Below are 11,681 nucleotides of genomic sequence, written 5' to 3'. Positions count from 1 at the left end.
GATAACTCGGTGTTTTGGGAGTTTGTCCGGAACTCCGGGACACACCTATGTAACTACCAACATTTTGGACGAAAGCGTTCCTCTATAGTTTTATGTAGAAGGTATTCACTGTACGTTTTAAGGAAAATAACTGCAATAAAAATAACTGAATATCACTGAACAGTAAGTCATATAATAAACTAATATTTAGTATATGCAGAAGTAATTATAATAGCTTTGCTACAAAAGTACCTACACATAACATAATAAATTCTATGAGCTGTGAAAATAAAAGTAACAAAAAACTTATCAGATTCAGTCTAAAAAGCTACTGTTACTTATAGAATGGGCATACATTATTCCGAGATTCGAGATAAAACGAGAAATGTTTACGATACTTTTCATCTGGTCTCAATTTTCATCTCCAAAGCGAGACGATAATTTGAGTTACCCTTGTCCCGTCTCGAATGTAAAATGTTAATTCTCGACTCAATTTTCTTTGTCTTGCTTTAGAAACGAGATGAGAAATTCCTCTTATCGCGGGCAACAGTAAAGAAAACCGAAATATTCTTGCCAAATATCAGGTTTCTATTATTAATATTAGTTTATTATTATTATTATTATTATTATTATTATTATTATTATTATTATTATTATTATTATTATTAAAGATTTGATAGTTCAAGTGTTGAAACATCCGAGTATTCAAATATCTGAATGTAATAGAATATGTATCATCCCTGATCAATCGCCACCGAAAATTCTAAAGTAAAATAATATACAGGTCCTTCGTGGATCCTTGTAGATTACCTTCAGATTACTGGTCACGTGCTTTGACCACTGTACCACGATTACTGCGCAATAATTGATTCGCCTTTAGTTAGTTTACGAGAATACGCGCCATATTTCATTCAAAATAAAAGAGTTTTTTATTTTTTTAAAAAATCTGAAATTGTAATAGTTTAGTGAATACAGTGATATTTGTGTTTTGAATTTGGCTATTAAAGGCTACTGTTTTGGGCGAACAGAAAAGGCTCTTAATTAATCGTGCCCAAATAAGTAAAGCTTTAGGTGGGTGGTTAGCATAGTGGTTTTCTAAATTGTTCTTCTGAGTTCGTCTCCGCCTTGCCGTTAACAACTTTTTAAAATATTTCATTTACAAGTCTGAGCTCCAGTTGGATGCTGCTAAATGAAAGATAATTTCCATTGAATAAATTCAGTGATGATGTAATCCTGAAAATAAAGAAAGAAAACTGAATGTAGAAAACGAGTTAGAGAGGTTATTATGTTAATGGTTCTCTATTTGAAATTATTAGTGAATTTTTGCATTGACACTATCTTCTCCTTTCTCTCCTTGTGTCTTAATGTTTAAATTTTCACAAACATTTTTCAAATCAAGAATCTTCAGTTTTATTTACAACCTAATGGAAAATTCGCTTAGTGCCGATAGGGTCTCCAACTCGTTTGAGTGTTACCGAATTTTGGATTTTGAATATTTACAAATAAATTACCACATGCCAAAATTTAAGTTTCGAAAGTCATTTAACGAATAATGAAATCGGACAAGATCTTTTGTCGAAGTAATATTACGCAATAATCAGTGCGCCGGAACCTAAAAACTCAGGCCCTGTTAGAGACCCACAATTTTCATTAGGGGCTGAGTTCTTCCCCTGAATAATCCATCGATACTTCAATTCATTTGCAGGTAAGACTATTGTTAATAGTTTCAAAACTCAGCGCAAGGCTTTGTGTTTAGTCAAAAGAATAACGTACTACATAACTCTTATTCTATCCGTATATTATGTGATACGCATAGTCATTTGAAGTAAGTTAACTTCTATATAATCCCTCATTTGAGTTAATTATAAAATTATTTAAGTTCCCCGACTGTTAGCTACTAATCGGAGCCTTGATGTCCATATATTTTATTCTGATACTGTGCTGTTTACAGTGAGTACAAGTATCCAAAAGCTCCCTCCTGTCAACTTGTCAGCCAGCGTTTCCCCTTACTCCTGCACAAAAAAACACTTTACGATTTATTCTTTTAACAGGTGTGGCAAATTCATGCTGCTGTTCTAGCTACTCTACCAGGCATAAATAATCTGGTAGCAGGCGTTAGTTGGGTTGCCTATCTCGGGGACTTTGAACATCAAGAATTTCTGTGGCCCACTGTACAGGCAATCATTATAGGTTTATTATATAAACTTCCGAAATAACTATATTACACTGTCATATTCGGCATCCCAGTCTGAGAAAAGTAAAAACTGAAATATTTCAGGTTCAAGTTCACTTAACAACATTTCCCCTAGTTTCTGAGTTTGTTCCTTCTTCGCATACTTAAGAGAATTTTAGGCGCAGAAATCTTGTTGGAGGAGTGCAAAGTTATAGCAACCAAGGAACGCATGCATTTGTTTGAAATTATTCGTATACCTCATCGTACGGTAGAGAAAAACTACTATAAGCGTACTATAAGAAAAACTACTAGAAGAACTATATAACGACTACAACTAGTAAAAGAAAAACTACTATGTGTACGCTGGCAATGAACAGTTCTAAGATCAAGTATAACAAATAAGCAATACTCAATGATATAATCTGGCACTGAATGTAAGTTAAAATATTGTCACGTACATTTGACTAAACATATTTTTTGTATATAATATAAAAAGAGACTTACGAGGACTGTCCGTGGGATTTGAAGAAATCCATTACTATGGCAACTGGTAAGGATATATTTGATGAAGTGTGTGGTACAACTTTGATACCATATGCTACTGAATCGTCCAAATACGCGTTCCACAATTTAATAGAAATGAGGAAAGTACATAATGTGAACAGGAACCAAATAACTGAAAATAGAACCCTGAAAAGTAAAGCATTCATTTTATTAATATAATCAAAGTTATTTAATAATATAATCATTTTATTAATATACACCCTGCAGTGTACCCTGTATACCTATTGAAAATTGACGAAATATGAATTTTGGAGTGTGTACGTGTGGCTTCTTTTACGCTGACAAAGATGACAATCCACAGTTTCCGGAATTCGAAATGGGGTGTTTGGAAATTTAGCTTTTTCGCGATTTTGAGCAGCCCTAGCTCTAAAACTATGCACTTTTTGCCATAGGTCCATAGGAACTTTTCGTCTTATTTTGATGTTAGGAATCAAATATTACAGTCTGTTGGTATAGTTCACTAATATAGTATTTAAATATATATATATATATATATATATATATATATATATATATATATATATATATATATATATATATATATAAATATATATATACTATGTGATCAAAAGTATCCGGATACCCCCAAAAATATACCTTTTTCATATTAGGTGCATTGTGCTGCCACCTACTGCCAGGTACTCATTATCGGCGACCTCAGTAGTCATTTGATATCGTGAGAAAGCAGAATGGTGCGCTCCGCGGAACTCACGAACTTCGAACGTGATCAGGTGTTTGTGTTCCACTTGTGTCAGAACTCTGTACGCGAGATTTACATACTCCTAAACATCCCTGGGTCCACTGGGTCTGATGAGATAGTGAAGCGGAAACGTGAAGGAATACGTACAGCACAAAAGCGTACCGGCCGAGCTCGTCTGTTGGCTGACAGAGAACGCCGACATTCGTAAAGTGTAATAGGCAGACATCTATCCAGACCATCACAGAGGAATTAAGAGCTGCATCAGAATCCACTCCAAGTACGGTGACAGTTAGGCGTAAAGTGAGAAAACTTGGATCTCATTGTCGAGCGAATGCTCAGACACCGCATATCATGCAGGTAAATGCCAAACGGCGCCTCGATTTGTGTAAAGAGCGAAAATGTTGGACGATTGAACAGTGGAAAAACGTTGTGTGGAGTCACGAATCACCGTACACAATGTGGCGATCCGATGGCAGGGTGTGGGTATGGCAAATGCCTGCTGAACGTCATATGTCAGCATGTGTAGTGCCAACAGTAAACTTCGGAGGTGGAGGTGTTATGGTGTGGTCCAGCTTTTTTGGAGGGGGCTTGAACCCCTTTTTGTTTTGCGTGGCACTCTCACAGTACAGGCCTACATTGATGTTTTAAGCACCTTTTATTTCCTACTGTTGAAGAGATATTCGCAAATGGCGATTTCGCCTTTCAACACGATCGAGACCTGTTCATACTGCACCGCATATAACGGAGTGATTACACGACCATAACATCCCTGTAATGTCCTGAACTGTATAGAGTCCTCATTGCATCCTGTAGAACACCATTAGGATGTTTTGGAACGCCGACTTCGTGCCAGCGTTCACCGACCTACATCGATACATCTCAGTTCAGCACTCCTTGAAGAATGGGCTGCCATTTCCAAGACACCTTTCAGCACCGGATTGAAAGTATTCCTGCGAAAGTGGAAGCTGTCATCAAGACTAAGGGTTTGTCAGCACCATATTGAATTCCAACAGTACCGATGGAGGGCGACACGAACTTGTAAGTAATTTTCAGTCAGATGTACAGATACTTTTGATTACATATTGTATATACAGGATGACCCATTTCAATCTCTACACAAAAATGTTTCGAAAACGGTTGAACAAAAGTAAACTGAATAAAAACTCAAATAGGAAATATCATGTGGCAAATGATGATGACGTGGTACTCCCGAGGGCCACTCTTTGTGGCGCCCGGGTCCCAACTTTCAAATTTTAAATAGAAACATGGGTCGAGTGACACTTCGTTCGATAGATCTTTAAAAACGAAAAAGTGGTGTTGCAAAACAAATTTTACATCAGTTACCGTATTCAAAATGGCCGCCAATATATATTACCTGTATCCAGTACAACTAATATGAAAACGGTTGAACATAAATGTACCACAAGACAACCCAAATTGGAAATGTCATGGGACAATTCAAATGGTATTGTGGCGGGGCCCCCTGGGCCGTCTCTCATGGGGGTCCAGGCCCCACTTAGAGATTTTTTTACTACAATATTGGTCAAATGATACATCCTTCGATAGATCTTCATACACTGAACAGCGTTGTGGCAAAATATTGTGGCAAATGCGTCACCGCTCCCAAAATGACAGCAAAGAGATGTTGTCTGTATCAGATAAAACGACCAGTACCACTAATATGAAAACGGTTGATGATAAATTCATAATAGCTCGTATAGAAAATCACAGAGTGTATCTATCATTCCACGGCTGGAAAACGTTGTAACAAAGGAGAAGATGATTGAGTAAAAGTGCCATAATGCAGGGGAGAAAATCTAATACGTATAAAGTTATCGTTCCAACGTCCTTCGTAAGTAAAAGAAGCGGGACGGAAAGGAAAGGTGAAATTTCAAAAGGGGCCCTTAGGTTTTTTTTTTTCAAATTGTATCTACATAACAAAATTATCTGAAATGTGTTTTTATAACAGGTAGATGTCTGTAATGGAAAAGAAGTTAGTAATATTCTCGTTAAATGGTATCTTTCATTTTAGTTATAGGCAACGATTTGTGCAAAAATTAATCAACTGAAATGCGAAACAATTTTTTCTAACAATGCAATTTTAAAACAATGTGTACAAACGTTGGTTTTGCTTAAAAGTCGTCTGCACAATATTGGTTCATTACAGTAACACTCACTTATATACACAAGTGTTTCAGACAAAGCATACCTATTGCAAGTAAAAATGGGGTCCTCATTTGAGATTTTACAATTCATTCGCGCTTCACCCACTTACGCAGGAACATTGGAAAGATAATTTTCTAAGAATTATATTTCCTCTTTAGCATTATGCCACTTATAATGTGATAATCTTTTTCTCCGTTGGATTATTCTCGAAGCGTGGAATGATAAATATTTTCTGTGACTTGTTACGCTGTGCTCATGTGACCTTACGGAAGTAAGAATGGACAGTCGCATAGGGTAAGGCGATCTAAGTCGAGAAATCACCCCACGTTTTGTTTGATTAATTTGTGAAACTGAAGCAGAGAGACAAACAATAATTCACTGAATTCATCAGGATATTGCAGAGACCATATAACATAAAGCTTTCTTTCATTTGGAAAATTACTTACTGGCCGCAGAAAGAAAAAAAAAACTGATCACTAAGAAATATATCACTAAGTTCTCCATTCGGGTCAAATGATAAGCTCTTATGAACGAATATATCTTTATGGGAATTAAATAAACCAACGAATGTACAATAACTTGACAAATCTTGAACAATGGAGTCTTTATCCACCGCAAACACATCCTTCTTATGAGACTTACCGCCATCCATTTAAACGTCCACAGAGTCACAGAAAATCTATTTTTTTCTATCCTTCTATTCAGTATTAACAATTCGTTGCACAACTTTACATGAATGTTATAATCAAATTTCTATTAACAAGAAAAGCGAAATATCACAACTCCCTTTCAAAATCTTCTCAAACTCGTCGTAACAATGTAGATTTTACTTAGAATCCAATTCAACACTAGATATATTTTACCCTTGCTATCACCAACATCAGTATGAAGCGGCGTCACACAATTTTCACATTCCTGTTGGTATAGTTCGTCTATCAACCATTGGAGGCGCTGATTAACCCTTTAACAAAAGAAAACGAAGACGCAACTCTAATACTATTCTCATTACTTTATATATATATATAAAGTTACGACACGTAACAGACTTCTTATATGAGTTTTATTCTATTCATTTATCTCCAACCGTTTTCATCTTAGTGGTACTGCACGTTATATCTTATAAAGTCATCATGTTTTGGCTGTCATTTTTAAAACGGTGACCCAAATGAACAATCTTTTGCCACAACGAACTTTAGTGTATACAGATCTATCGAACGAAGTATCACTTGACCCATATTTTTGTTTAAATTTTTAAGTTGGGCCTGGGTCCCTATGAAAGGCGACAATGAGGGCGCCGCGACAACATCGTTAAATTTGCCCCATGGCATTTACTACTTTGGTTGTTTTTTGGTTCATTTATGTTCACCATTTTCACATTAGTGGTACTGGTGCTTTATCTTTTACAGTTAACCTATCCTGACTGCCATTTTAAATACGATCACCGATATGAAAAATCTTTAGCCACATCGCTTATTAGTTTTTAAACATCTATCGAACTATGCGTCACTCGTCCAAAATTTCTATTAACAATTTTAAAGTTGGGCCCCTGGCTCCCACGAAGGGGCCCTGCGAGGCACCGCGACATCAGCATTTGATTTCTCCCATGGTGTTTTCCTATTGGTCTTTGTTGAGTTTTTTTTTATTTTCAGCCGTATTCGAGATGTATCCGTGGAAAGATTAAAATGGACCGCTGTATATATATATAGAAAAATATAATGCAAATATATAACAAATGGTGTATATATATATATATATATATATATATATATATATATATATTTATCCTGATACCGATGGAACGACCATACATTGGTGATTTGCATTCCATCAGGCGACCTGGTCGATCAGGCGACACTATATGGTCGTCCAGTGGGAAACCGTGTTAGGTGGTCTCCTCTCACCACCACTAGTGCGTAGAAATCAACTTTGAAAATTGACGTTGGTGGTCCCAACGGTGCTGAGATAACTTTTTTTTGTATAACTGCAGTTCAAGGTTTCATCGGCAGGTGCGCGACAGTCGCGAGCGTATAGCTTCTCGAGCGTATAGTTCTGTATACATCAAGGCGCGTTGGACCACCGGAAGTTCTCATTTCGCAGTTGGCAGCTGTGCTCACCATTGGCTCGTGCATGCACTTTGTTCTGTTTGCAGATAGAGAGATTTCTCACGGTTTCGGAAGCTAGAAGAAACAACACGAATGAAGGAACCAAACAAAGATTTAAAAATAACTAAAAAAACTGACAATATTTTATATAGTAATATACAAGACGATAAGAAAAAGTACAATGTTTTTTAGCTTGTACATAGAATACATGTGGCTATCTACAAATAATTATTATAATACGTTGTTTCAAGTATTATCATACATATTAATCGTGTGGGATGTCAAATACTTTTACAAGCAGTCTTGGGCGTCTTTGGACCACTTTCACATAATAAAAGCCGAAAGTTACTGGCAGAAGTTAAAAATGTTTTATATCCATTTATAAGAAAATTGTCAATCGTTTTATACTAGTTTCCTTAAATCTTGGATCCGTTTCACGCACAGCCGTAGCTAGAAGGGGACGCGCGGGGCGGTCGTCCCGGGCGCTGATGGCTAGAAAGCGCCAAACAAGCAAAAAGAAAGAAAAAGTGCTAGAAATTATTAAAAAAGTATTGACGCCCTATTAAATCAATGTTGTTGTCGGTTTTGATACAATTTGATACAACTGTAACACTCCGATTTTGATAAAATTTGGCACTTTGATACTACACATAAAATACACGAATACGTGTTTTTTTTTTAATTTTCTGCGGAGAAACAATTATTGGGGACCAAAGCCCCTACCCAATATTTCGAAAGTTGACGCCCGAACGCAGTATGAAGTGGACCAAAGTGAATGAAATTGTACACAGATATTGTACCTAGTAGGTGTAAAATGAGGGAGTACTTGTTTCGTATTTTCCTGAAACAAAGAAATAAATGGGTGGGGCAAAGACCCTTCCAAATATTTAATTACGAAATATGAAAAGTGCTAATGATTATACTTTCGAAGTGCCTAAATTACATAGAGAATCGCAACGAAAGTATGTTAAGAAACAATACAAAAAATAAGCTAACCCGTGTTTTGTAGTTTGTGAGGAAAAAAAGTGTGGATGCCAAGGTCCTCTCCTAAAAAAAAAAGTACATAATAAAGCAGAAGCGCAGGAAGGAGTGGACCGAAGCGAATGAAATTATACATAGATTTGTATATGTAAAATAAGGCAATACGTGTTTCGCAAGTAGCTAGGGGGCACTAACTTCAGTCTTTGAACTTGAACTTTTGAGGGCTGAAACACGAAACACTCGAAATTCACTGTATTGATTCCTACTTTTAGGTCATCTATCTATTGGTAAAATTTCACTATTTTCACACTAGCTTTCTACATATAGCGTATTTTATAGGAGGTGCGCCTTTAACCCTTACAGTGTTTTTCCCATAAATAAAAACACGTGTCGATTTATTTGCTGTTTACTGTTGATGTGCAAATTTGAAGCAAATCAGTACGGGACACTTGGGAAACACGAATTGCTTTATTTTACATATACAATATCTACACACAAATTTCATTCGCTTCAGTCCACTCCTTCTTGCGCTTCTGCTGTAATATTTACTTTCTTCGGAAGGGCCTTGGCCCAACACTATTTTTCCGCAGAAACTAAAAACATGTGTTCACTTATTTTTTTGCCTATTGTCCCTACACAAAGTGTTGTAGTAATTCTCCTTATCCTTTAGACACTTCTAATATATACTTATTCGCACTTTTGATATTTCGTAATCAAAGGTTCGGAAAGGTCTGTGCCCCACCCATCTGTTTTATGTTTTTTTAAAGAAAATACGAAATACGTGTTCCTCCGTTTTAATTCTACGGTATCTATGCATAATTTCATTTATTTCGGTCCACTTCTTCTTGGTTTTCGAGGGCCAACTTTCAAAATTTTTGGGTTGGTGCTTCTGCACCCTAAAAGTGTTTTTCCGTAAAAAGAAAATACGTATTCATTTATTTCATGTGGAATATCTACCTGCCAAATTTTATTAAAATCGGAGTGTTACACTTGGGAAGTTGTATTCTTAAAATTCAAATTGGTAAGGGTAATAATATTTTTCATTGTTGGGTAAAGACAGGAAGATTGTCCTGATATATTTACTGGTACAGTCAACTGCTTTCGAGCTTCTTTAAAAGTAATTTCATGTGTTTAGGTACAAATCTTCCTCGTTGTTAAATCACTCATTTTCCTCCTTAATTATTCTTTGTTTTTGGCTGGGGTTAAAATAATTGAAGTAAATGATGTAAGTTGGTTCTCAAAATAATTTAGTGCAAACATTACTACATAATTATTGGTCAAGTAATTAAGTTCTATTACTGACGGTTTTATTCAAAGTAACTTATAATCTTTCATACTGTGTGTAAATTGAAGAAACTTTTTCCAATAAGAAAGTAATTTATCAATACTTGTATTTTCACTTCCAGTATGTCTTTGTGATAATGTTTGTGACATTTTACGTGTTACAAGCTTTGCTTACTTAATATACATTAATATCATCACTGAGCAAATCAGAATGTTTTAATTTAGAAAGTTGAACATTCACATTCAACTTAATAAACTAGTCCTATTTTACCCCGACCGAAGAAGAAGAGAGTTGTTCCGTTGACAGCTCTCATGACTTATTTATACTTTTCTCGAGTAATCTTGATGAGTACAAAGTTTTAATTATGTTGTCCTCACTAACTTACGCAAATTCAATGAAAATTCTTGTGATTACTGTATCTTGTTTTCTGGTTTGTTGAAGTGATGTCTGAATCTCAATCAGCCTTCACACTTTTGAAGACTTGGAATATGATGATTTTTTTTTAAGGAAAGTCCTCAAAGGATATAATGTCTGCATTGAGATGGAATAGTTCAGTGGGTCAAGGTTTGTGAGTGGGTCAGTGGGTCGTGGTCAGCAGGACGTGACCCACTGCTACCTACCACCCACCGTGACCCACTCTGACTCACCGACACACTCAGACCGACTGACTCACTCTATTCAGTCCATAGTAGACAGCATCTTCTGAACACTAGTGAATGTGCCCGTGTTTCACTTTCAAGGCCTCAATTTTATTCCTTTTTCATTTTTTTCTGTTTACTTATCTGAGATGAGTATATCTATGTGAAAATAGAACTTCAGGTATTTTGGATATTGATATTTGTAACTGTTGTAACAACATAGGACTTACTACCTGGCTTTCGAGATACAGCCTGTGAGTTTTTAGAGGAGCTAACTACTGAAAAAAATACATTTTTGAATCACCTGTAATACATGAATTATTACATAAAAACGAATGTAACTATGTGTGAGTGATGATCACGGACAAATGGTAAAGCCAAATGAAATGAATTTTGGTAGATAGTTAGACCCTAATCCCAACTGGGATGTTATCATATCACTCTTATTATAATACATGTACTAAAGGGGGAGAGGATGTCCACGTTTTTACGAAAAATTGAGTATCTCACAAGTCGTTCAACTTAGGGAGTGAAATTCAGTATATTAACTCTTTATTAAAAAGAAACAGAACGTGTTCTAGCAGTTTTTAAATTTCTCTTCTATGGGGGAGACTTTCTATATATGGGAAATTGGTAGTGGGATGATTTGTAAAACTAATCAAAACGATCGATATTAGTTGAGAAAAATTTAAGATACAATTATTAATTGAGACACAAAAATACAGTCTCAATTAATTAGAAAGCAGTAATAATTAGAAAGCAGTGGTATCATATATCCACTGCTTTCTAATATAATAATTTTTGAATCTTATGTTTATTATATGGAGCGTTCTCAGTACAAGGAACTGAAGCTATAAGGTTGCGAGAAAGATATATATACAAAATTTGTGCTGTATGTTTAATTATATGGAAGTCTTAACTTTTCACTATATACTTAATTATATGGAAAACTTTACATCTTTTTTCACATTTACTTTGGTCCACTATACCTTGATTTGAGACTTTCAAATTTCACCCTATTTCCCACTAAAAAGTATCTGTAATTCAGCAAGGAAATAATTATATATAATACTTCAAATTCATCGTAATTTTA

This window comes from Thermobia domestica, chromosome 3 (genome assembly GCF_964235325.1).
Source record: "Thermobia domestica chromosome 3, izTheDome1.hap1.1, whole genome shotgun sequence".
NCBI lineage: Eukaryota > Metazoa > Arthropoda > Insecta > Zygentoma > Lepismatidae > Thermobia > Thermobia domestica.
Note: the sequence above shows the minus strand (reverse complement) of the source record.